Source organism: Mustela nivalis (genome assembly GCF_964662115.1).
Source record: "Mustela nivalis genome assembly, chromosome: 2".
In the NCBI taxonomy this organism is placed as follows: Eukaryota; Metazoa; Chordata; class Mammalia; order Carnivora; family Mustelidae; genus Mustela; species Mustela nivalis.
The window spans coordinates 90,099,053-90,126,598 of NC_139021.1; the positions used below are offsets into that span (position 1 = coordinate 90,099,053).

Below are 27,546 nucleotides of genomic sequence, written 5' to 3' on the forward strand. Positions count from 1 at the left end.
ACATACCTTTCATTCCATGCAAATTAAATAAACTGATGGAAAAGTTTCAATACATTTTGATATTTTAATGACATTAAGGTTCTGTTCCATCCTGGAGGGCTTAGTGTCAAGTCAAGGGCCCTGTGCTCCAAGTTCCTCAGGAGCTGGCACCCTCAGGATTGGTCCCATCGTCTCTCACTGACCGGAGGCAGTTCATCTGTCTCCTGAAATGAACAAGAAGATGGCTGGCTGTGATACAAGACATTGTCAGCGTTTTCATTCTACCCCATCTACCACTTGGAGAGCAAAGCTACTAGATTTTAGGTCAAAACATTTATAAACCTCAGAATTTTGCATTGTGGTTCTTAGCTTAAGCTGGGGGCAGGGAGAGTGATACAGTTCCCCCATGGAGGGAAAAAACAAACCCATTATTCTTTTAAAACTCAAAGTGTCTCCAATCTCCTGATGGGAACATAACGCCCCATATAGATCTCTGTGAGGAAGTCCTTCGCTGTGATGCTCAAAATATTATCTAAGAATGGATCTTTTTCTCTGCCAGAAAGTACTAATTTCTTATATATTACAACCATATCAGACAACTCCTCATGGACTGTGATTCTAACAGTGTCTGAAGTTAATCTAGGAAATGATTTAAACAATATCATTTCACAAACCAAGTAAAAACACAAATAGAAGCAAGTGGAAGCCCTCTGAGAGTTTCCTTTCAATACTGACTCACTAGGAAATAAGATGTGGAACAGCCACAGTGCAGTGAAGCTGTCCAAAGCATAAGTAAAGATTCAGAGGACTTTCCTGACTGGTTCTTGAGAGCAAAGTCAGGAGAAGTTAGCTGAAGAAACCCCAAGCAAAGCAGGACACATTTCCACTAGCCATGTGGCAATCTGTGACAACTTCCATAGGAGTGACTTATTTCCTCTTTTTATTCATAGTTTTAAAACACTGGAATACACATTAAGGTAGACCTAGCTGGTGTAGTTCTGAATTTGGTTTCCTTTCTTACAACAGCTTAATCCATAACAGCGAATCTCAGCTGTCATTTACTCACTTGGAAACTCAACTTTGGCACTGAATAAAGAGAAAATTGGGAGAATCTTTCATTCAAACCAAAAAGGTACAAAATAATACCCAGAAATGCAAAGCCTATAATGATAGGGCAAAAAACAAGTTCACTGAAACACTCTACTAACTGTAACCCCAAAACTTATAGTTCTACTTCAAATCCCACACCTATAAACTTGGCTCAATGCATAATAACCTCCTCCATAACAAAACCAGTTTATTTATGTTCAGGTAAGTGCAATGATGTGCTTTCAGCTGACCAAAGCTTCAAACAATTGTTTATTCCCAAGCAGAGTGAGAATGTAAGACCTCTAGGAACAATGCTTTATAGAGTCCATCTCAACATCATCAGGGCACCAGAAGACACAGTCAACAGTAAGTGCGTCTTTCTTTTGGGCCAACATTCCTTTATTCAACTTTGTTTATTTTGGGGTGTTCCATGTCTACCTGCTCAGTGAATCCTAAACCAAGGACACAGGTCTGGGCAGTGATCACGATGGTGAAGCTAACACACAAAATGTGCTAGCCAGATGCCTTGGAGAAGTGGCCAGCTTTGGGGAATGCTTCACCTCAGTTTCACTTCTATGGATATCAGAGCCTCTGTTTTTACTAAGTGAGGGCTGGGTGGAGGTTGCATTATCTCTGAAGGATCCCTCAAACAACATCTTAGAAAACCGTTCTGCTTTATTGACAGAACCACCATACCAGCTGACCCTTCCCTTAGCCAGCTTGAGGACTAAAGTCTTGGTTGTCATAATGTACAGAAATTCTTTAGATAGATGAATAAGGAGGATTAAAATAGCTATATATACCCTCTTCAAACCCAAAATTATTTTTGCTCTAAATTCAATCCCCAATCCTCATTCAAAAACCACTACCTCTAATTTTGTTTTTTCCTTCATCTTTATCTATAACTGTTGCTTGGCCCAGATGATAGTTAAGGCTCTGAAGTAGTTTAAAGTGGGCATATTTCACAGAATAAGATAGAAGCTGGAGACAACACCAGTAAGAAAGTAAGAAACTGCCAATAGGTCATTCTGGATATATTATCACAGTCTGTTTCCACTAGGCAAATGATTTAAATGGTTTAAACACTATATCCCTAATGTGGCTTCTTCACAGACACAGGCTAGGATGCCAGGCGGGCTTTATGCATTTGAGATAATCAAGTAATGAATTATATTTTTGTGCTTTCTAAACCACCATCTACCTGTCATTTCATCATGGTTTCAGTTCTCTTTCACTGCAAGAAATGAAAACCTGCTTGGCCAACTTATAGTAAACAGCAATTTATTGAAATGTTACAGAGTAGCTAGCTCATAGAATCTAGGGAGGATATGAAGAACAGGGCTCAGTGCCTCTTGGTTAATAAATCCACATTGCTAATTTTAACCTAAGTCAGGATGCCAGCAAAGCTTTCCCTGGGATACTTTGTCATAATGAAAGTCGCAGACACCAGATCATTCTTCACACACCTGGATATGTTGTCTTTTTAGAAGCAATGCTCTTGGTCTGTGCCATATATATGCCCAGCATAGATAATGTCAGCATGTGCAAGAGCTGTGGTAGAACCTGAACAGGTAAAGCAAATGCCCAACTGAGGCCAGCCTGGACTGTCTCTTTCCTGCTTTGATCATCAGCCACAAAGGCCTTGGCACTGTGAGATCCCTACACAGTAGTGGTGCCTGGGCACGAGATGCCCAGTCTTGAAGAAGCTAGACTCCATATAATCAGGCTATGGTATTTCTATCCACATGTAAAAATATATTAGAGGTACAGTTGGCCCCTGATCTACCCAAATCTCTATCAGTGAAGAATGTAATCAAATTGTTCCACTATATAGAGTGCATTGTTCCCAGACAAACCTCATTAAATGTATAATAGGAAGTAGTTAGAAAACACCAAGCCCTCTTTGGTGGGTTATAGATGCTGACTTTTACTTAGCCACCCATGCTGATGACTAAAATGCAATATTAAATTTTCTTATATTCAATATTAAATTTTCTTCAGTGAGACAGACTTTAGCAGAAGATTGTAAAGATAAAAACATAGGGTTTAAATTCAGAACCCCAACAACTTATATGATTGTAGTCAGGTATCTTAACAACCCCTTCACAGAGCTCTTGCCTGGCTTTGATGGGATCATGTTATATACAATGTCCAGTACAAGTGGTTGCTCACTTGTACTCTAAAAAAGAATAGGAGAAGTTATCTCTAAAAAAGAATAGGAATGGAAAATATTTTAATGCACCTTTCCAATTTCTAATATCTACCTCAACTCAGAATTTAAATGCTACTTCAGTGTGAATACCAGGCATATGCATCCATGGAAGAAAGAAAAGCCTGATGGGAAAAGACAGAATGGATGACAAACATGCAGAGAGAATCAGCCAGTAACTGAGGTGGAGGGACTGGAGGAAGGGCAGGCAGGAGGCAGACCTGTGGGGACAGGATGTGACCAGAGGACATGAGCAGCTTCAGCCTCACTGCCTGCACAGACCCAGAATCCCAGGCAGTGAGCGTGCTCTAAGATGCCATAGGCAGTTTTTTAAAAAGTAAAATATCTGACTTCTAAGCACTTAAAACTCAACCAACATTCTTTGTAAGTTGTTGGATGCTATGTAGCTCCCAAGCATGATATGTGTGAGGAACTGCCCTCCATTTTCCAAGCCATTCTCTGGTGCCTACCAAGCATTCCTTCCTCTTACTCTTTTTCAAGAAGACATCTAGACAGCCAACAGATCTCAGGGAAATCTGACCCCATGTCCAAATCCATGAGTGAGCCCTGACTCATCTAAGTCAAGCTTACATCCCCATCCTCCTTGTCAGTGATGGTTCTGGAATGCCACCTGCAGCCAGTCAGCCTCACCATCCAGGTGGATGCAAACCTGCTGCCCCAGGTGCTGCTGCTAGTCAGAGTCAACCGTGAAGAAGTAGAGCCACAGATCTAGAGCCTGTAGTCTTTCTGAGATATGAGAAATGCCTTTCTTTACTTGCTTAAGCCACTTTAAAATGCTTTTTCAATGTAAGTCAAAAGCATCCTAAAAAAAAATCCACCTGGCGAATGCGGCAGAAAGGGCTACAACCCAGCTGCCACTGATGAGCAGCTGAAAGTCTGCTTTCCTCATCTATAATATGAGGAAGTCCTCTGTGTTTCTGTGATCCCTACAATCCTTCATCCTTTTAAAGGTCAGTCTTGATGGTTCATCCATAGAAAATGGGCCCCCTGGGAGCAAGGGGAAAACTCAGGGTACAGTAGATTGCAAAAGAACAAACTACATCACTCAATCAACCGGTTAAAGGAATTAGATAACTTTTGGAAGCTTCTAGTCATTACTTCTCTTTAGTCCCTGGGGTTACTATTCTTCTGGGCTGGTCTATTCCAGTTTCACCCTGAGATCAGGGTTGAGTCATTCCCCTTAGCTCACGTAAAATAAGGTCTTTTTTCCTATGGGGGTTTCTGACACAATCATTTTAAATTCTTACTGAAAATATACTAGGTTAAAGCCTCTCCAACTCACAGGCCCTGTTCTAACCATGATGTTCCAACCACTGATGTTGCTGTCTACTCTCCGTCAGCGGATTCTTTCCACTGATCTACACCTTTATAGTTTCCTCTCTTCTGAGAAGGATCCTTTCTCCTTCACATCAGAAACTCTGAATATGATCCCCCCTGTTCCTAAAGCCCCAAAAATGTCTACTTCCTCTGTGAGCCCTCTCAATTAGCCATTCGTTCACTCAAAACTTCTTCCTGTCTACATCTTCAGGTTGTCACAGTGTCACCATAGAGTATAACAAGATAAAGAATATGGGGTCTCTGCTCTTAGGAAACTTACACTATAGCAGGGGGTTCAGAGGTCCAAATAACTACAATATTAGGCAGTGTCTGATGACATCATGGAACAGATCCAAAAAGAATGCTAAAAAAGCTTGGAAAAGGGGCTAAGATTTCAGTTGGAGGAATTCTAAGCAATGGTTGCTTGGAAAATACAGGGTTCAGCTCCATTTTAGAGGACAGAATAAATTTGAATTGATAGTGATGGTAAGGCCAGGGCATTGCCGACAAACAGAAAAGGCAAAGGCAAAACAGAATGGCAGGAAAGGTGGGGCAGGGCTCTGGAAGAGGCACTTAGCACAGTGTGGCCATCAGGACAGGAAGCAGATTAAAGGAAGTTAGGGCTCCAGGTTGGGCCCAGGTGGTGGTCTTTGGATCCATGGTAGGAAAACATAAGTTTAATCTAGTAGGTGATAGAGAATCCAATTTCTTAGTAATTGCACTGTGTTTTAATTTGATTTTTAGTCCAGTTATCTATAAAGTAGAGATCTGTAAGGATTTCTGCAGCTATTTTTTTTTTTTAAGATTTTTATTTATATATTTGACAGACAGAGACTACAAATAGGCAGAGAGGTAGGCAGAGAGGCAGGCAGAGAGAGAGGAGGAAGCAGGCTCTCCAAGGAGCAGAGAGCCCGATGCGGGGCTCGATCCCAGGACCCTGAGATCATGACCTGAACCGAAGACAGAGGCCTAACCCACTGAGCCACTCAGGTGCCCCTCTGCAGCTGTCTTTTCTTTTTTTTTTTTTCCTCCATAAGCTCAGCACTTACCTTTGTGTCTGGAATATTGTAGGTTCTTAATATATTTGTTTGTTAATTAATAGTTGAATTGATCAGATCTATACTTTTTGAAAAGTAATCTAGCATCAGAGGGAGAAAAGATCACAGTTTTAGTAGGGGGTAGTCTAGAAGTAGTTAGGAATTCTGAAGGAAGGAGAAAAGGAGAACAAAATAAAGGAAGAATGGATGAGAAAGCCATTGTTAAGGGAGAACCAATAAGACTAGATAAAATGGAAACATTAATGTTGATAACATTAAATAGACTGCAAGTGTGTGATCCCAGGAAATGGGAGAAGCATGGCGGTGCTGGGCCCTTGTGACCTTGCTCCCAATAGATTCTCCCCCTACCAAAACAGGAACTTGATGTCTTATTTTTTCATTACTGTGCCCCCAACACCAAGAATAAAGACATCAGGCTATCAGCATTATTTGAACAAACAAATGAATGAACATGTTACATTTCAGATGATGCCAATTCAACCACTCCTAAGTGTCTGATTTAGTTAGAAATATGGGTCTGGCATTTAGGACTAAACATTTCAATTTCAGAGTCATCTGCAAAAAGACAGGTGTTGAAGATGGAGCCTGCACCCATCCAGTCCTGAGATAGCCGTAGGAAAAGGAAGTGGGGGAGGGGTCCTTGGCTACAAAGATCAGAGGAGTTTCCAGACAGAGCCTGATTGAACAATTTTGTTCAATATGCTTGAGAACTTAATGGGAATGAAGATTAGGTCTTGGCCATGAATTTGACAACTGGTGACCTTTAAGAACATAAATTTAGGGGTGCCTAGGTGGCTCAGAAGGGTTTAGTATCTGACTTAAGTTCAGGTCATGATCCTAGGACCCTGGGATACCACCTGCTGAGCTCCCAGCTCAGGGGTATTCTGCTTCTCCCTCTCCCTCTGCCACATCCCCCCCCCCCGACTTGTGTGATCTCAAATAAATAAATAAAACCTTTAACAAAACAAAACACAGTTTTAGCATTGTGGGTATGAAGACAGATTTCATCATCCCTGGTCAGATATCACAACACACAGACACAAGCTCAAGGCATTCATTTACATTTTCATTTCTTTAGGGAGTGGGGTCAGCCCCAAACACTCATTTTTAAGGGGAGAATTAGTGGTTCTTGCCAAATGGTAGGTGACTACAGGGGAATCTTACGGCAGGACATTCAGTTTGAATGGTCAGAGAAAGTGAAAGAGTTAAATAGAAAGAAGTGAAGTTAAATGCACACCCAGCTCCAACACAAAAGGTAAATCCACCATTAAGTGTAGGTCTCAGAAACCTTCCCTGAGAACTGGAGGGGCCCAACCTCCAGCCATCCAAAATGGAGTGAAGAATGCAGGATATGCAAGAATTTGAGACCATCCTGGGCAATCTCTAGTGTAAACTACTCTAGAAGAATAGTAAGGCAGATTGCAATCCCCAGTTTACACTAAAATTGGCCCAGGCTTACTCAGGTCCCCTAGGCCAGAAAAGATCAGGGTCCCTGCCAGCTCACATAAAACCCCTCTTTCTAAGTTCTGATAATCAGCTTACACAGCCCCTTCTCTGTGCCAGAACATTCACTGCAAACATGACTAGAATTTTGCCCTTTAGGAAAAGACCAAATATTATTAATATTCTGGAACATCATCTATATTAAAAATCTAAGCAAAAAAAAAAATCAGTTCTTTAAAAGAAAAGCCAGAGTTTAGAAAACTCTAAGGCCTCCTCTCTGTAACTCTTTGGAAGAGCCATTTCCCTCTCCTTGCTGCCGCACTTAGGAAAATCTTATGAAGGGATTAAAAGCCAAAACACGTGTTTCGTGACATCAAGGCATTTTAGCACAAGGAACCACCCCAGAGGAGATGAAAGAAATTAGATCTGAGGGATGAATGGGATGTTAGGATGAGTCGAAAGGGATCAGAAATGTTCCGTGCGTGTTTCCACATTTTACAAAATTGGTTGGGGTGGGGTGGGGAGGAGGCGGAACGCAAGTCTGCCGAGCCTGTCAGGACAGCAGTCAGCCCTCTGCTAGGACCAAGGACAGATTTTGTAATCCCAGGCACCGGGCAACAAGCGGGCGTCCGGGAAAGCGCAGTCGCGGTGAGCACAGGGCCGGCTCTATAAATCTCCATTAGATCAGACAGTGCTGCCGGTGGAGGGGCGGGGTTACCAGAAATAGAAATAGCTCCTTTCCGGCAAACTTCTCAAAACCACAGCTGCTACGTGGCCTGAACAGAGTGGGCGCCCCGGGTGGAGAGTGGAAGGCCAGAGAAGCGGTGTCTGTGCGCCCAGGCGGAGGCCACGGACGCCGAAAACTGCGCCTGAGCCGCTTCGAAAGGTCTCATAAAAGTGCCATTTGTTGGGAGTGCGCAGGAAGTGGAGGCAGCTTTGGCACACGTGGCCACGGTGCTAAATTAACTGTTAACACAAATAATCAAAGTGCAAGACCCATCCAGCGGCTGGCGCCAGCGAAGCGCGGGAGGGGGGGCGGGGGCGGGGAGGCTGTCAGCCGGGCTGCGGGCGGCAGGTGGAGGCTGGGCCGGGGCGGGGGCGCGGACAGGGCCTGGGATCGTGGGACCCAGGGCTGGGGGTGGCCTGGTGGGCGGAGGGTGGGGGTTCGCGCTTGGGCACTGGGACGCAGGGCAAGGGGGAAAGCTGGAGCTGAGGAATGCGTCCCCGACCCCGGCAGGAGTGGCAACCGGTTCCGGGCCAGATTCAGGAACGCTAACGTTACTACGCACAGGAGCATACGCTATAGAGGCTCCCTGAGTGAGGGTGTGGGACCTTACTGGCGGTGAGACAGGTAGCTAGTGCGCGGAGGAAAAACGTCAAATCCGAGATGAGGTTGAGGGGACGGTGGCAGGTTGCTGGAAAGCCCTGCTGACTGGCCTGGTGTCCACATACTCCCTCTGATTAGGGCGTGCAGAGACATTCTGAGAGAGGTCCCCAGGGAGTCCCCTGGAGAAAGTATCAGAAACCTGCTTCATGGGTACATGCTCCTTGTTTCCACCAGTAGAAAGGTCGGAATTTTTTTCTAACACATTTTTTTCTCAGGGCACCTCCGCAGCCTTATTCTGCGAGCTGTGTGCCCAAAACCATCACCTTCAAATTGCAGGTAGGGAAATTAAGTGGGTGCTGCCACAGTGGACTGATCAACTCAGGGCTGGGCCTCCTCACATTCATGCTCCCTGAGGGCCCTGGGTGTCCAGTGCCAGGTGACATCTACATTGCCAAGAGTTGGGAAGGAATGAAACTCCTTTTGAGGGAAGTGAGAAAGGAGGGCCAAATCATGGCATGTATTTTGGGGTGCCCTTCCTAGGATACCGGAATTAGGAGAGGGTACATTCTGGAACGAACTGTCTTTTGAGAAGATTCTTAAACACTAACTGATACTTGGGTAAGCTGTCCTCAGGTGTGTCTCTAAAGATCAAAGCAAGGTAGAATCAGAATGAGTCTAGCAGGGGTGCCTGGGTGGCTCAGTGGGTTAAAGCCTCTCTCTGCCTTTGGCTCAGGTTATGATCCCAAAGTCCTGGGATCGAACCCATATCGGGCTCTCTGCTCAGTAGAGAGCCTGCTTCCTTCTCTCTCACTGCCTGCCTCCCTGTCTGCTTGTGATCTCTTCCAAATAAATAAATAAAATCTTAAAAAAAAAAAAAAAAGGAGTCTAGCAAATAAATGGGGAGGGGGGAACAAGAGACATAAATTTACAAATTGCCTAGCAACCCTAAGATGCCTCAGTGAGGAAGAACACTCCTATTTTTACTAAATCAGACTGGTTAGGTTCTAAAGGCTGAAATACAAGATCAAATTGGTAATCTGGCATAATTTAGTTTTATGTGTTTTTAGAAACTGGATTTAACTTTAGTGCATTTATGTGCAACACATCTGTTTAGGCAGACAAAACTAATAAAAAAACAGGAGAATTCCTCTCTTTGGAAAAGGTATTAAAAGTATGCTGTAGTGATTAGGAAAACTCCAACATGCTAGTTCAAGTCCTATAAGATATCTTCATAAAAAAGGAAGATTGTTGAAATTCACCTTCCACTACTTCCACTTCCCCTATGTTTAGAACAACTCTGGGAGACAGGTGTGGTCACCAGCGCCACACCTCACATCTGGGAACACCAGGCACAAGTGTCAACAGTGCCACCAAGGCTAGTTAGCCAGGTACATGGGATTTGAACCCAAGGCTCTGTCTAGAGCCTGTGATCTTCTAACTGTCCCAGAAGGAGATGGTCCAGAGAGGTAACAAGAATGTATTATCCCTCTGTATGAATTTGTTCAGCAAATATTTATTGAGCACCTGCCATGTGCCAGGTCAGGAGCCAGGATCCAAGAAGGAAAAGCAAACAGATGGGATTCCTATTTCATATAAAGCCAGCCAGCAGCCCTCCCTGTGGAGTATGTGGATGGGCATGGAGTGAAGCTCCTCACAAGTGATTGTCTAATTACAGGTTGTGACTTGGTGGAACTCGTGGAAGCAAAGTGCTGAGGTTCTTTCCCAGCACTCAAATGGAAGAAGATGAGGACCTCACTTTCCTCCTAGCACTTCTCATAATGACGATAAGGAAGTACCAGGAATATCAGTAACTCCATGTTGGGGGTGCTGGCTGTGTGCCAGCCAATGTGCAAAGTACCTTTTCAGATTCTTCAGTCCTCTCAGTCATCCTCAGTAATTGAGGCTCTACTATTATTCCCATTTTACAGATGAGAAAACTAAGGTTTCTAGAAATTAAGGGCATTCCACAGGTTTCACAGGGACAGGGCAAAACCTACCTTCAAAGTCATGTCAGGTCTTGTATTTTCTTAGAGCTTGTTTCCTTCTCCTCTATGTCCCAGGAGCATGTCTATGCAACATAGAAAAAAGATGCCACTGCTCCTGTGGTCTGCTTTCAATACATCACTGAGTGGGAGACTGTAATTGGTGCCACATATAAATACAGAGCATATTTCAGGTCACACAGCACAGAGTGACCAGACTTAGTGCTGGGGCACAGGCCACTTGCTCTTCACTAGATCTGGACCTGTCTTTCTAAGCACAGACAGGGACTTTAATTTCTGGAGGCTAATGATGATAATACTGATAGCAATGATCACAGTACCCTGCCCTCCACATGGTCACCTCACATTATCCTTAGAGCAACCTGGGCATAAGTACTATTATTCCCTTTCTAGAAAGGAGGAAACTCAGACATCAAAAGCTTGTGTATCTCACATAGTTAAGACCTGAGAATCAGTACCCAAGTTCTCAGGCCTCCAAAGCCTATGCTTTGGCCACTGTGGTACACAGCAACTCTCCAAAATGAAGCAATTAATATCCAGAAGTTTCCCTTCCATATCTCATGTGCAATAATTATTGGGTGAAAAAAGCTACGAATTCAGTTCCCTGTTTAAAAAAAAAAAAGCCATTTAACTAGGTCAGGTAAACAGAATTATACTCAGACTAGCTTGGTCCAACTCTAAAGACTCATAATGGAACATCTGAATTGGGCTGGAAAAGGACCCAGTTACCCGTTGTTTCCCAGCTTATGGTGCCCGTTGGCTCTGGGCACACAGGCAGACCACACAGCCCCTCCTTAGCTACCCAGAATCTACCAGGAGCAACAGAGATGGGCCACACTCCCAGACAATCTCCACTGTGCCCATTCCACACAGTACCCTGAGCAGAGGGGAAGAGGTCCTATTATAGGATATGGTTGTCAGAGCACTCTACAGAAAAGGTAAGCCTGTCCCACCCAGAGTTATTTCCACTATGTGGCTGGCTTGTTCTGATTATAGGTGACAAGGAGGATCCCACTGAAGTTATCCAAAATATTTACAACCTGAGGCTCAGATCACAAGGAAGGAAATCGGACAACCCTCCCTCATTGCTGCTGTCACATTGACAACCAATTTTCCAGCAAATTTGGATGATCCATCCAAGAAACAATTCAAGTGTGTCCCAAACAGGAAATATTTGATAAGTAAAATGGCTCTGAGCTCCCGGCTCTTCTCCTCTTCATGGATCCTGCGGCTCTGTCCGCCCTCACCTGCTCAGTAATAGATAGGCATCGCCCACCCTGACACCACCCCAGTAGTAGTCAGCTCTGATAAGAACCTCTGATATTCTCTGCATACACAACTGATAAGACTTGCTCGAATTTTTTCTTGTCATGACTATTATAGGAGGAAGAGATCCTTAGAGATGGAATTTCAGATGCCAGGAATTTACACATGCTTATGTAGCATATCATTCTACATAATCACAAGATGGTCACTATCTTAAAAAGTCATTTCCAATAAATCAGATTGATGTGGTACAGTGGACAGAGGGTCCCAAGACCTGGGCTGCACACCTGAAGGCTGTGTGCACTTGGGCAGACCCGTAGGGCAAGACTGAGGTTGCCCCAGTGCCTGTCAGTCTGCGCCTGGCATACAACAGGACTTTATATGGGACTTTCTCAGTTGCTATGCAGATGTAGTGAAGTGTGCTGAAGTCAGCAAAAAGATTCTTCAAAAATAAGAAGAAAAATTATTTTCCTCTCTACGCAAAGAGGGCCTGCTGTTAGAACTTTCCAGATTTCAAGGACAGTACTCCTAGAATCTCAGAGTATCTCCAAGTGAATGGTCCTTACCACCACTGGATTCATTTAGACTGACTCACACAGGTATGTGTATTGGAGAGTCACAGACATCCTTGTGACTGGATTTGGTATAGAACAAACATTCTAGGCCAGCTATAGAGGCAGCTCTGGCCAGAAGAAGAACACCAGCCCGAGGCTCCACCTCCTCTTCCACAAAACACTTGGATAGGTGGCATATTCGCCACTTGCCCTCTATGCCATTCTTTTCCATCTGGGCATCCCGTGTCATCTCCTACATTGAACTTTCCCAGACCACCTACACCCCTTCTCCAAGTTCATACCAACTACGTTCCCATAGTAGCACTTGGTATGAAACTCTGTTATGGAACTTGTCTTATGGCAGATATTTTCCTACCCTGTTTGTCTCCATAGTACTGCAAGTTCCTGTGGCAGGGACGGTTTTCTGTGCTCATGTGCAGTCTCACATACACCACTGCACAGATTCTGAGGAAGAATAAGCATGTCTATACACATCTGGTATCACCAAGAAGTGTAACGTCCTGTTCTAGAAATAGCAAGGTCTTTCTGAGGAAACCCTAAAGGCCCGTGGGAGATCTATAAGCAAAACCATAAATGGCAAAAGGCCCGCCAAATCCAGCTATGTATGCCATAAAATACCAATGTGTATTTGTAGAATGCACCCAAGGCATGACATATAAATAGCATCTCATCATTTCATTGGATTTAAAAAATCAGAGACATAACATTTCAGTTTTAAAATTAACAAAATTGAGACTTCGCAGGTAGGATCTGTGTCTTAGTTATCTTTCTATTCCCCCATAAAAACACGATAAACACTTACTAATCATTGAATCAATGAATGAATGACAACAAAAGAGGTGAAGAAAATAAAAATTGTACATGTCCAACCACAGATCTGTAATCAGCTATTTTTCTAAGGAGTCTTGGCTTCTTTCAGAAATAAATGACAGTTAGTGACAAAAAAAAAAAAAGAGGTGAAGAAAATTAAAAAGGTAGTATTGGTAAAATCGTTAAATTAATGAATAAAAACTCATTTCAAGTTTGTGTTTTAAATTATTTTTATTAGAGTCAGCCACAACAAATCTGAACAAAGTTTTATACACCCCACTCAAGAGAGGTAAAACAGAACTCTGAAGAGTTGTAATGCTCTTAACAAGATCATTTAACATATTCTGTTGTAGTTCTTTTCATGGGTCATATATCCTTAGCACACAGCATGGCTTTTCCCCTCTAGGTTTCTATTTCTGTTCAAGCGAAAAGTTTGGGGTCAGCTAAATTTGACACCTCTTGTGAAATTCCAGAGGCTCAAAAACTAATGGAATTTAAGACAAAAGAATTCTTCTCCCCCTCCCCCCTCCCCCTTCTCACCTCCCCCTCCCCCTCCCCCTCCTTCTTCTTCTTCTTCTTCGTCTAGAAATATACCCAGGAAGTCATCATGGGTATCCTTTTAATAAGACAAAAAGAAGTGTGGAGGGAGGTAGAAAGAAAAATGCAAGGAATCAGACAGAGCATTAAGTTCTTACAACAAATATGGTCTCATTGCTGTTAACATTTCCAACACTTTAGCTACTTGACTGTAGTATTGAAGAAAATATATAACTTTTTTTATTAAAGAAAGTTTTCTGAACTACAAAATGTTTTCATACCAAAACAAAACAAAGCAAAACAACCCAGCACAGCAGCCAGAAGACTATCTGTTTTAAAAGAGATATTTTGCTGATTTGAAATCATTGCAGGAACCATTACCAAAATGGAGCTGTTTGTAGAAGCATCTGGGTTTTGCTGCCTGTCCTATTCTGCCTCCAAAGTCTTTTCCAGAACATCCAAGTTTTATCCCAATGTCAGACTTCCAGGACTTGGTCACTTAGCTATCAGAGATTGCTTTGAAGCTTGTACATTTTGGGAGAAGCGTGGGAGGAAAGAAGGGGAGGAGCCGCGGGAGGGGGTGCATGTGGAGACCCAAGCCAGCCCTCCCTCCCGGAGCCTGTGGCAGGAGTGTGCAGGCTGCAGTCACTGTGAGGGTCAAATGGCATTTCAGCTGTGTTTCTTCCTGACTAGAAACAGGGTTTTCCATTTTATTATCCAAAGTTGCCGAAAGTATTGCACATTTGCCATATCAAGCCCAAGGAAAATAATACTACAAACCAAATAAAATCGGAAAATAAAACAAATTTTTAAAAAAGTAAATTAAGACAGTTCGTCACCAAACTCTTGCAATTGAAAAGAAAGATGCCTTTTACCTTTCCTGCTCTATATGCATTCTTCACCTTGACTTCACTGTCAGCCATGCACTTACCTTTAGCAGGAAGCCAATCTGAACATTCTAAAGACATCTCCCAGATACTTCAGGCCAGGGCTGTTAAAAAAAAAAGATGTTTAAAAATTCCCTTGTAGTTGAGAGCTCTCCAATCTTAGCCTCATGGTTTGTATGTTTTTTGTCTTTGTTGGTATTGGAGAGCATCAGAATTCCACTACTAAAATCACCCAAGCCTCCAGAGAGCTCAGAAAACTAATTCGCTCGAAATCAATTGATAAGAATCAAATGCTTCAAAGTTCAGACTTAAACTCCACCCCTGTCTGCTCCCATGTACTCTGGGACAACAAACTCACTTCTCTCCACTTGTTGTCTAACTTAAAGGAAAACGCAGGGGCTTCTCTGGAAGATTTTATATCTTCCAAGAGATTTCAATAAGAGTTGTCTGTTGTTGGGTTTGATTGTTTGTTTGTTTGTTTTTTTAAGCTTTGCACTTTTGTAGATTTGGCAACCACAAAGAACCAAACAGATAAAATATAGTGTTCAAAACCAATAACTTTTTCTCTTACAGATTATTTCTCTCCCTTAAAAAAAGTCATTATGCAAACCTGGACTTACTGTGTCTACAAATAAAATAAGCATGCATCCTATTTTCGTGATGGTCTCCTTAACAGGTCATGTGTCCTTGGGCCCTGCTGTTACAGATTTCCCTAGGGCTGTCCGGCATACCATCAGAGCCAAATGAGTGGGGAAGATTTTAGTTCCAAACGCATTGATAACAGCAGATGATGTTTCCAGGGCTTTATTTCACATCACAACCTTTTGTTGTTACAGTTTTATGTTGTTCTTTCTTCTACCTTTTATTTGGTGGTAGGAAGTGGATGTTGAGAGTGTGGACAAAAAATAGATTTCATGCTTGGAGATTACAATCTGACCTTTGTTCTGGTCAGCCCGCTGCCCTCCACAGCTTAGGTCATCCCGTACCACATATGGAAGTCCAGTTAATGAGAAAAGCAGACATTCTGTGGTGGAGACAGAAAGACTGGGTTTTAATCTCCTAGGGAGAGAAGTGATTTCATTCTGTGGCAATAGATAGAAATGAATCAAAGGACGATATTTACCCTATCACTTCTTCATCCTCTCACTGTATATTTTTGCACCAGAACTATCCTGACTCATCATTTGCTGTTGCTTTCTGTATGAAACGCTGGATTCCTCTTTATCCACTACCCCTCTTCTCTTCTAGTCAGTCCTTGCATGCTAGTCATACAAGCTGCTTCCCTCAGGGGAACTTGATAAAGATCTGCAAAACATTTGCTTTCTCTCTTTCCTATCCTGCTCCAAGTCGCAGTTCATGGGAACATAGGGAATACCAAAGATAAGACATAATCAGATTTGCCCTTGTGATGATGAATCAGGAAACCCCACTTGTCACCTATTGGAAACACTTTCTGTTAGTCAATAGAGAGAAACAAATATTTTGAAAAGCAGGTGAAAATTGAAGTGGCAGAGAAAAACACCTACTGTTACCTCCCTTGAAAGGTATTTCTTTTTTTTTTCTTTTTAAATATTTTATTTATTCATTTGAGAGACAGAGATCACAAGTAGGCAGAGAGGCAGGCAGAGAGAGAGAGAAAGGAGAAAGCAGGCTCCTCGATGAGCGAGAGCCCGATGTGGGGCTCGATACCAGTACCCTGAGATCACGACCCGAGCCGAAGGCAGATGCTTTAACCCACTGAGCCACCCAGGCACCCCCGAAAGGCATTTCTTACACTGCCTACAGCCACATGCATTACTTTTTCCTTGCCCAAATATTCATACCAAGAATTTCTAGAACTTTGAACCCCAATGCTTCTTATCTATAAATAAAAGCTGAATTGAATTTGTAGGTTGTTTGTTTGTTTTAATTTATTGAGGAGGAAATCCTATCTCTATTTAGGCCCATTCAGCAAATTTTCACTCATATTTGTAGAACTGAATGTACAAACAGATTTTTATATGACCCAACTTTCAGACCTTGACCAATCCGTCAATCTTCTTGAATCTCAGTTTCTTAATCAATAAAATAATACAGAGTTTGGATTATTTATTGCTATGGTTCATCCCAGTTCTAAAATAACCTTCTCACTAAATTTTAAATGTCTCACTACTGGAGCCAAAGCATGGTAAAAGACTCCAAAATGATTAAGTCTCAAGAGTGGAGGGGACCAGATCTCTGAAGTACCATCTGGAGGAGAGTTTCCTTTGAGAAGGAACCCCCGCCTTGGGATTTAAATGAATGAGAAATAGACCTCTGTCATTTTTTAAAACCTTTTACAATTGGGTTGTTGTTGTTGTTGTTGTTGTTACAACAGCTAGTGCTAACTAATATGCTTCTAGGCTTTAGTTTCATCATTTAAAATAATGGGAATAATAATTAGCACCTCAGAAGTTCCTGGGAGGTTAAATGAAATGATGTATGTGAAAAGGCCCACAGTGTCCCACCAATAGCATGTACTATTTCTCTGCTCCTTCCTTCCATCCAGCTGCAGAGGGAGAACACAGAGACCACTTTCACACTGTGTGGGCATGAATGAGGCTCATGCTCATGATGAGATCTGCCAGTGGGTGCTATCCTCCTGAAGAGCAGCTCACAAGCTTGTGCTCCCCCAGAGAGAGATGTATTGGCCTTCCTCACATGATGACACAAGGCTGGGAACAAGGGCATCTGGATAGTTCAACTTTCCAAGACTGGGAAAGCTGGGCGGTCACTTGAATTGTCCTTTTGTGCCGCTTCTGCCTCTCTGCCTCCCCAGTGCTTTTTCTCACCCTGAGGTTTAGCTACAGTCCTTACCTTGAAGATCATGTTGTTCTTTGGGAACAAGAGTCATCCCATGGCAACTATATCACAAGATCCCAGTTTTCAGTCTGCCAAGGAAGCATGGGGTAGAACTCTGATATTCTTTGAGGGGACAGCACACACTGAGAGTCTGGACTACTCCTTCTAGAAGGCCATGCTGTCACAGAAACAAGACCCTTCATCCACCAACAAAACCAAGAAAAGACCACACAGATTTAATTTGGAAAAACCCATGACATACAACTACAAACATAAGCAGAACACAAGATACCAGGTAGGACCATTATGACAGGGATGACACACTTGTCACAGAGGTGCCACCTCTAAGCAGTGGTAAATATCCTGCCACAGAAGACACTATGAACTTGGTGGTGTGAGTGTGGGAAAGAAACGAATCTCCAAATTCAGAGTACACTCAGCCATGTGCTCAGTAAAGTAGGAACTAGAGAACTAAGAGCCTCTTCACTCATAATGATGGTAACAGTAGCTCATACTCAGGTAGACTTCCCCTGTTTTCCTTACATATTTATCTTGACAGTCTCCAAAGTTTCCTTGATTTCATATCATGTCACTGTTACTCTGTCTTCCTATCACTTTTCTGGCATATTTCCTCAAAACAGACCTCAGAGCCTTTGTTTTCCTAAGAATGCTTTGAAAATTTGGAGAGTTTGTATCACCCAGAAGGAAAGCTCCTTTCAGTGCTTACCAGCTCCCCTGCCCCACCTTTGTCTTGTGGAACAACCCCAATACACTTGTTCCACAAGCATAAAAGGAAACCTGAAGGTTGTGAAACAAATAAGGTGAGATATGCAAAAGCCCCAGAGAAGATAAAACCTGCCTGAAGAAAGAGTCCTGGCCTCTGAGTTCAGTCTCCAAGGTCATTCTGGTGTGCTCCTCCAGGCTTTGCCTGGAGAGTGTGAAACCAGTGGGAACTGAGGAGCAGCAGGCCACACCACCAGCAGGGAAGGGGTGTAAGGGAAGTAGGCCTTATACCCCGCCCACCCCTCTACACCTCCCTATGCTCCTGGCGTCTCCCCTCTAACAATTCTTTGTGCTTATTATAGGCCAGTGTTCATCTTACATGACTCATCGGGCTGGTTTTCATGCTACATCCTTTCTACCCCAGCCAGGTTTCCTGCCCTCAATTGCTCAGTGAGACACTTCCCACTGGTGAGGTCAGATGGAGAATGCTATGCACCCCCCCTCTCTGTAATTTGGACACTGACTGCCCAACAGCCTTTTGACCACTTTTCCCATTCCTCCTTTGGCAGTCCTGAAAATCCTCTTCTTCCCCAGGAAAATCCCGAACTGTGTTGTCATTTTTCTGTTTTCTCTATTAGTACTTCTTAATTTTTGCAAGACTCCTTTAAGTCTCTCATAAAAGATATGGATTCTGCCCAGAGAAATGACCTATGCACTTTGATCCTGGTCAGCCCCAGAGCATGGCCGCCCCTGGGCCTTGGGGAAGCACCTTTGTTCTCAATGATTCTGGAACCCTGGCACCAACAGATGCCAGATGCCCAGCGACGGAGAGCTCCCAGAGGGCACCTCTGTATGCTCACTGAAACCTGGGAGAGCCTGGCTTCCGCTCAGGTTAACCTTTTTCCTCCCGGCCCAGAGCTGTGGACAAACCTCCAGAAGAAATAAGACACATGGCTGAGGGCGAGGGGAGGGATTAGAAACTGTAATTCAATCTAATATTTGAGGCTTGGCAAGTGTACCTATGGGATTTCATGAAAACCCCCGAATCTTTTTCATTTCAGAGCAATTAAGCAGACCCCAGCGTCCTGGCTCCAGTAAGCCGCTCAGCTCTCGGTTTTATTGCCCGTTTCCTTTCACTTTGCCAGCACTAGCTCCCATCCTTGCACTGTTTCGGTGCCACGGAGAGGCCCCCATGAGTGAGTGTGGGGCCAGGCGCCGGGGGCCAGGCACAGGCGCAGGCCAGGCCGGCAAGGCACATGTGGCTTCCAGGGCCTCGGTACTCAAGCACTGATGTGTGGTATAATCAAAAACATCCAGCAGTAATTTAATAGTTCCCACCAAGCACAGACACAAAGTCTAGCAATTCTTCCCTCCACATACTTAACCCTTAGAGGAGGAGAGAAGAGCCAAAAGAAAGGGGAAATTAATCCCGGATAGTTGCTACCCTGGGATTTTTTTGTGTTTTGTGTTCTGCTCTGATGTAAGAGAGAGAGATGTGAACTTTGGAAACTTGCAAGAAGCAGGAATTCATATTAAATATCTTTCTTCAGTCCTGGTGGAGAAGAAGCTGGTTGCAAAGGGCAGTGGAACTCACACACTGGGGAGGCCCATCTGGCTGAGAGCGTCCATCTTCTGAATCAAACAAAACGCCAGTGGACACAGCACCATGAACGAGGTGCTGTACTTTTTAAAAAGTGTTTGGAGCTGACTTTGATATACAGCGAGACGACTAACTTCTCTCGAGGTGACTAACTAGAGTCTAGGGCCACATCTCCACCAGCTTCTTTTTCTGAGTTCTGTGGCTCACTGCCATCCCTCTGGAGTGTTGGACATCAGCATCCCCCATGACCGTGGCACATTCTGATCTACAAGCAGACTTAGTACTCAGGCAAGTGACAGAACTGGAAGTATGAGTTTTAAAAGAAATTTGTCTTGTAGTTAGAAGTTTTTACTTAAAATTACAATAAATTTCTCTAAATTTAGTTAGCAACCGTTGTCAAAATATTTCCATATCTGATAGGATTGGTGACTGCTTTCCTCTGTCTGTGGCTTGTCATATCATCTACAGGCTCACATACATCTGAGAACTCTGATATTGAGGCTTCTGCTAGGCAATACACACACACACACACACACACACACACACACACACAATCCTTTTATACCTACTGTGCACTTAGGATCCTGCTGCAGGAAAGAATGTCCCCAAACTTGCCTTCACTCTCAAAGCACTGAAGGAAGTTGAAGACATTCCCTGATCCACTAAATCACAGACTCTGAATGGGAAATCCAGGATCTTTTATTTTATAAATTCTCTGCAGATCACTCTGATAAATAGCCAGAAGCCCCTGGCAGGGAGGGTTCTCTGATTCATGCCTCCCCTGGATAGTAGCGCCCATGGAGAGGGGCTGGACCAGATGCCCAGATGCACAGCTTTGTTTTACAACTCTGACAAGTGGGGGAACCTGCAGAAATGGAGCAACCATTCAGGCCTTCACTTTTCTTGTCTGCAAAAATAGGTTAATAATGGTGTCTGTTTCGCATGGTACTGGCATAAAAACAGACACATAGACCAGTGGAACAGAGTAGAGAGCCCAGATATGGACCCTCAACTCTATGGTCAAATAATCTTCGACAAAACAGGAAAAAATATACAGTGGAAAAAAGACAGTCTCTTCAATAAATGGTGCTGGGAAAACTGGACAGTTCTATGTAGAAGAATGAAACTCAACCATTCTCTTACACTGTACACAAAGATCAACTCAAAATGGATAGAAGAACTCAACGTGAGACAGGAATCCATCAGAATCCTAGAGGAGAACATAGCCAGTAACCTCTTCGATATCAGCCACAGCAAGTTCTTTCAAGATATGTCTCCAAAGGCAAAGGAAACAAAAGCAAAGATGAACTTTAGGGACTTCATCAAGATCAAAAGCTTCTGTACAGCAAAGGATAGAGTCAACAAAACAAAGAGGAAACCCACGGAATGGGAGAAGATATTTGCAAATGACAGTACAGACAAAAAGTTGATATCCAGGATCTATAAAGAACTCCTCAAACTCAACACACACAAAACAGACAATCATATTAAAAATCATATTAAAAAATTAAAAATCATATTTAAAAAGACAATCAATTTAAAAAGATATGAACAGACACTTCTCCAATGAAGACACACAAATGGCTATCAGACACATGAAAAAATGTTCATCATTTCATCATTCAAATTAAAACCACATTGAGATACCACCTTATACCACTTAGAATGGCCAAAATTAGCAAGACAGGAAACAACATGAGTTGGAAAGGATGTGGAGAAAGGGGAACCCTCTTACACTGTTGGTGGGAATGCAAGTTCTTGCAGCCACTTTGGAAAACAGTGTGGAGATTCCTCAAGAAATTAAAAATAGAGCTTCCCTATGACCCTGCAATTGCACTACTGGGTATTTACCCCAAAGATACAGATGTAGTGAAAGGAAGGGCCATCTGTACCCCAGTGTTCATAGCAGCAATGGCCACGGTCACCAAACTGTGGAAAGAACCAAGATGCCCTTCAACGGACGAATGGATAAGGAAGATGTGGTCCATATACACTATGGAGCATTATGCCTCCATCAGAAAGGATGAATACCCAACTTTTGTAGCAACATAGACGTGACTGGAAGAGATTATGCTGAGTGAAATAAGTCAAGCAGAGAGAGTCAATTATATGGTTTCACTTATTTGTGGAGCATAACAAATAGCATGGAGGACAAGGGGAGATGAAGAGAAGGGAGTTGAGGGAAATTGGAAGGGGAGGTGAACCATGAGAGACTATGGACTCTGAAAAACAATCTGAAGGTTTTGAAGGGGCGGGGATGAGAGGTTGGGGGAACCAGGTGGTGGGTATTAGAGAGGGCACGGATTGCATGGAGCACTGGGTGTGGTGCAAAAAACAATGAATACTGTTATGCTGAAAAGAAATTTAAAAAAATAATAATGGTGTCTGTCTCTTAAGAGATTTATGCACGTGGAATGAGTTAACATTTGAAAGGCATTTGGAACAGTAAGTGGCATGTTGTGAGTGCTAAATAGGAATTAACTATTTTGCTTTGAGATGTAAGTTACATGATGTAGAACTGACTCAATGGTAAGGGAACTCACAACACTGGGAGAATCTGACTGGGAAGGTTTCACAAAGAGAGCCTTGAGCTACGTCTAGTGGGGCAGAGGTTGCATTCCATGTGAGAAGTAAGATGACTATCTATGAGTGAAATTGATTAGGAAATGTACAAAGATAATAGAGAAGATATAATTACATGCTTATTTATGAATTAACAACAGACTCAACAACAGTTCTGATAGCTAAATCAAATGGTAATTCATTTCAAGTAATATTTTCAACCTTCCCAGCAGGCCTAACTAACTCTGTGAATAGGTAACAGGCATATTATATCCTTGGGGTCGGAATGGAGGCTTCTTCAGAGAACACATGCCCACCCTTCCCCTAGGGTTGATATCTTAAATCTATGCATGTCCTTATTATTCAAGGACCACAGGGAAGATAGTCTCCCGGATTCTGAGACTAAAAGAGATGTACTTCTGATTCCTCCACCCACTGAGAAAAGGAGTCAAGAAGAGGTGGGCTAATTGCTTATTGTTTGGACCTGGGCAAGGAATGGCCAGGAATGGAATTCTCACTCCAGACAGAAGGTCCTAGTGTGTGGACCAACCTCCACCCCTTTCCTGATGAAGAAAAGTTTTCCATCAGATATAAAATACTTCACATATATTTTATAATATAAAAATGGTTGTGGTATTTGTTAATTTACATATTTGATAAACATGTACAACTTTATGAGAAACACATGTTATTCTCTATGGTGGGAGAAAATGGATAAATAACTCTGATAATTTAAGATTTTCAGAAAGACCAGTGTTTTTCCTTGAGATCCAGAATGATGCTTTGTTGTGAAATGTGCCTTAAGTGACAACAGTTAGCATCCTGTCCCAAATAAGAGCAACCTCCCAAGTGAAATCCAAGAAATAAAAATAATCACAAGAGAATGTACTACATCAGACTAATCTGGGTTCTAATTTTTTTTCTTCTACCTTCTTTGACATTAAATATTGTCTGTTAAAAAGATAGGATTCAGAGTGAGTCATCTGTCTTTCGTTTCATTTTGGGTATGTTGCCACCTGAAGTAATGAGTCTCATCCTGAAATCAGTAATTCTGTTGTACTGATTGGACCTTGATTAGAGAAACTCTATGGGGACCTCTGTTTCTTTCCCTGGGCTACTTAGAAACTTATAGTCTGGCCCTCAATCCTCTGGTATTCCTAGCATGTTCAGTGCAGGTTGTCTGGGGCAGCCTTGGCTAGGATGCAGGCCGTCCCCCAGCCCCAGAGGGACCCAGGGACAGAAGTGTTTGCTCTAGTCCTGGACTCTTGTGCTCCTCTGATCCTTCTATTGAAGCCTTCCCTACAAAGCAATGCATTGCTACCACCAACTTCTTTCCCTGGGCAGGCTGCCCCCCGCTCCCTCCCAGCCTGCAAGCCACCCCGCACCCCAGCACTTCAGGCCATCCATTTCTCAGCAAGAATCATTCTACTTGGGTGACTTAAAGTCACTCAACCTTTGGCCTTATGCCTGTAACTCCACCCAAAGCATCTAATAATTGCCCTGAAATGCAATGCCTGACACGTTAGACAGCTTCCTTGCGTGTGAGGCAAACGTGAAAACCACTACACTACGGAAACAGCTTCCTTGCAATCTAACTTATTTATTAATGTAAATCATCTTTTTCTATCAAGAATAAGTGTTCACAAAGTCTTCTCATGACAGAGAGGCTAACCTGGTATATGACATGAGTCATTCAGGTGGCCCAACATCACATAACCAACAACTCCCATCAGCCTAGAACAGATCTGGACCTGAAGCAGATTTACGAACTTAACTCAGGATCCAATCACATTTTCCTCTTCCCTCCTGAAAGGCATCTCCTTTCTGCCCTCTCCTCCCTCCCAGGGCTTCCCACTTCCCAACCACTTTCTAAATTAAAGCAGCATATTTATTCTGGATCCCAAACCTTTTCAAGCCAGAGTAGTAATTCTCCAAGCATTTGCATTTCAGATTGTTATCTCCAATCATTAAATGGAAGGTTTGTGTCTCATTTAAGGAATGTCTGGTTGGAGGCGAGGATTTGGGATATATCCTCCCTACATCTAAAGTCAGATCAAAAGTCCCTGGAGCCTGGATCTGAAAGAGGTGTGAGCACTGGGGCTATGCTCCTCTGCCTCCCTGCACTGTCCCTCACCCTGGCGTGCAATCTCCCTCCCATTCTTGCATGCTGGGTTCTCCAGGGGGTGTAGATTTTCCATCTCTCTCCCTCCCCCATTTGGCCAGCTCCCACTGGGAGATTATATACCCTGTAAATCCAGACTCTTCTTACAGCTTTGGTCTCAATACAGGAGCAAGGGTGCCTGGTAGGAGAAGGGGAAGAATGTGGGAATTTTGGTGAATGGGAGGAAGTACAAAAGGGACTCAGAGCAAGGCTAGTGGGCCCAGGAAGCTGATGGAGCACACGTGATGAAGAGCTCTGTCTTTGCACACTGGAAAATCGCAGCCACACACAGTACCAAGAAAGCTAGAGTGACACTAGATCTGAGTACTAGAGACCTAATAAAAGATAACATTTAGAAGATGACTTGTCTGTGTAGCAGTTGTACTGATTATAGTTATTTTGGTTAACTGCTGATCATTTATGCCTGATTATCATATAGCACAGTAATGACTATGTACATCCTGAAATGTGTGCCAGATTAACTGTGTTTTGTTTGATTATAGCAGCGAATCCTCCAATGTATGACCACTTGGTCTTTATAATTAGTTTCTTCTGTGACACTATCTACTCTGACAGCATGGCTTTCTGTATTTGTCTTAAAATAAATGAAGTTAAATGAAACAAAATGAAGAAAATTAAATAAAATTAAAATTAAATGAAATAGAGCTAAACAACACCAGGCCTGTCCAGAAACCTCAAGTAACCAGGTCCTTGCCTATCCTGCCTCCTGAAAAGGAAATGGAGTACTGACAATAAGGATGCAGTTTTGTCCTGCTCACCTACTTACCTCCAGCACCCAAAACAGCACCACACACTTTAGATATTAATAAATAATGAGCAAATGTTAAATGAGTGACTGAAAGGAAAGGTGGGATCATCCTAGGTGAGGTTTCAACAGCGCTGTTCTGAGTCCCTCGTGAACAGGTAAGATGGAGAATAATTTAGCACAGGTGACTGTTGGTCACCTGAGCTGGCACCATGGTTCCATCACAAGTTCTTCAGACTCCGCCTACAATATTCACTTGTAAGAGCCTCTCTTCCTTTCTGAGGAATATGGAGTGCACAATTGGCCCTTGAATATCAGAGGGAACTATCCGCTTTTTCAGAATTTTGATTTTCAACTTACCAAACACCTACAGAGGAGAAATAGTACATGTCTGCCCTTTGTCAGGAAGCTTTCAGACTCATTCCAGATAGACTGGATGCAGTTCTTACCATGCCCTTCCTCATAAAACAGCCCAGTGTCTGGACCTTAGCATGCGTCATAGAGAGAGAGTATCTGGATCCGACCAGCCAGAATTTTGGAGTTGGTGAGTCACTTCTTTGTTTGTTAGTTCTTCACTTCTTTGGCCTCAGTTTCCTCTTCTGTAACTATTTTATTTTAAACACACTCTACCTTGAGTCAAAGTGGGTGCTGTGAACCAAAATGCCCCCAAAATTCACTTGTTGAAGACCTACTCCCCCAAAATGATGGTATTTAAAGATAGGGCTTTTAGAGGTAGTTAAGATTAAATGAAGTTTGTCTCCCCATGAACCAAGGAGAGAATATGTAAGGACACAGAGAAGGTGGCTGTATGTAAACCAGGAAGAGGGTCCTCACCAGAAATGCAATTGGCCCGAAACTTGATCTTGGACTTCTAGGGTCCAGAACTGAAAAATAAATGATTGTTGTATAAACCATCCAGTCTATAGTATTTTGTTAGAGCAACCCAAGTGGACTAAGAGAATGAAGTTTAACTGGGAACTTTTGGCAAGCTTCCACCTCAAAGTAGGTGCTCTATAGAAGTTAGTTCTTTCCCCCAAACTCTGGACTGTGAGCATGATCTCCCTTTGATAAATTAAGACCATATAATGCTCCAAAACATTGTTTTGCATAAGAAATCTCCACATACAGTAATATGAAGGAAACTATAGAAGGTGCTGGAAACACTGGTGATTGGACGTCTCTCAGAAAACAAATTTCTTTCTTTTGCCAGTCAGGTCACATTCTGCTTTTGTGCTTTAGAAAGAGGTTATGACTCTACTAAGTCAGGATTTGTTTCAATTAGAATGAAAGCTACATTCTCTGAAAACAAGGATCCCATAGGCAAATGTGTATCTATGTCCTCCTAGTGAATGTCCTGAACATCCCATAGTCTTTTTATGAAATAACTGCTAAAATAGTTAATGTTGTGTTGCTCCTCCAAGGGCTGGCCAGAGGCAAAAGTGTGAAATGGCCAAAGTCTGCCCTTTGTCTGTCCTCAGATATCTCTGAGCTGCTAGCTTCAGACACCCTATCTGTTTAGCCCTCTTCTCCCTCCCTGTGGTCCCTAGTTTTCTGAAAAGGATATGATGAACTAACCCTAATTAAGAATTTAAATCACTGATATTTCTTAAGGAGTTTTGAACTTCCCTCTGGGGCATTTCCATTTCCACAAGTGATAGTACCTCGGGAAAATAAAAGACCTTCAAATTATAAATTTCTATCACCAATCTTCAGTAGGGTTAGCTATACCTCAGGATGGGATGGGAGGTGATACCTGATCATGTACAACAACCACTCTGCCATCCTCATTCTGTTCTGCCATTGTCTAGCACCCTTCCTCCATTTGCACTACACTACTCAGCTTTATGAAGAGAGATAACAAAGGTATTTAGTAGAATGCTTTCAAACTCTTCTCCACAAACAAGGTTCTGTCCCATTTCCCAAAATAAAAGAACTGACAGATTCCTGAGTCAGTGATAGGTCCAGGGAAGAAATGTAACCCCTTGTTTCCAGGACTAAGCTCTACTTTGACCCCATGTAGCAGACAGCTTATAAATTAGCCAAAGGGAACAACTTTACTGAATTGTTTACACCAAACTTCCGGTAGGCCTTGTGAGCATCAGAGGTCAGCAGTTGCTTTGAGAATCCTGACTGTCCCACTGCCCTACTCATTCCCGGTAATTGTACCATTCCAAGATTACCCAATGAGACAAGAGTTCTCTATTAATATTGCAGCCGCATTTGAGGCAGAGAGCCTATCAGGTCTTTGACCTTGTGATATTATGATTTATAAAAAAAATATATTTGATCATTGAGATATATTTGGTCTTCATCCACAATTCCTGGCTCATAGTTCCCCCAAAGCTTGGAATTTCCTTAGTGTTGAAAGTAATAAAGAGGCTTTTTTTATGTTA

At 42.9% G+C, this 27,546-nt stretch overlaps 1 long non-coding RNA gene across 1 annotated transcript; it reads right to left on the reverse strand.

Moving 5' to 3' along the window:
* Nucleotides 1–44: 44 nt before the first annotated feature.
* LOC309857576 lies at nucleotides 45–14,768 on the reverse strand. Its single transcript, XR_014307787.1, has 2 exons — nucleotides 14,566–14,768; nucleotides 45–203 (listed from the first exon to the last, which is right to left on the reverse strand). It is a non-coding gene; the product is annotated as an uncharacterized lncRNA (long non-coding RNA).
* Between the last annotated feature and the right edge of the window lie 12,778 nt (nucleotides 14,769–27,546).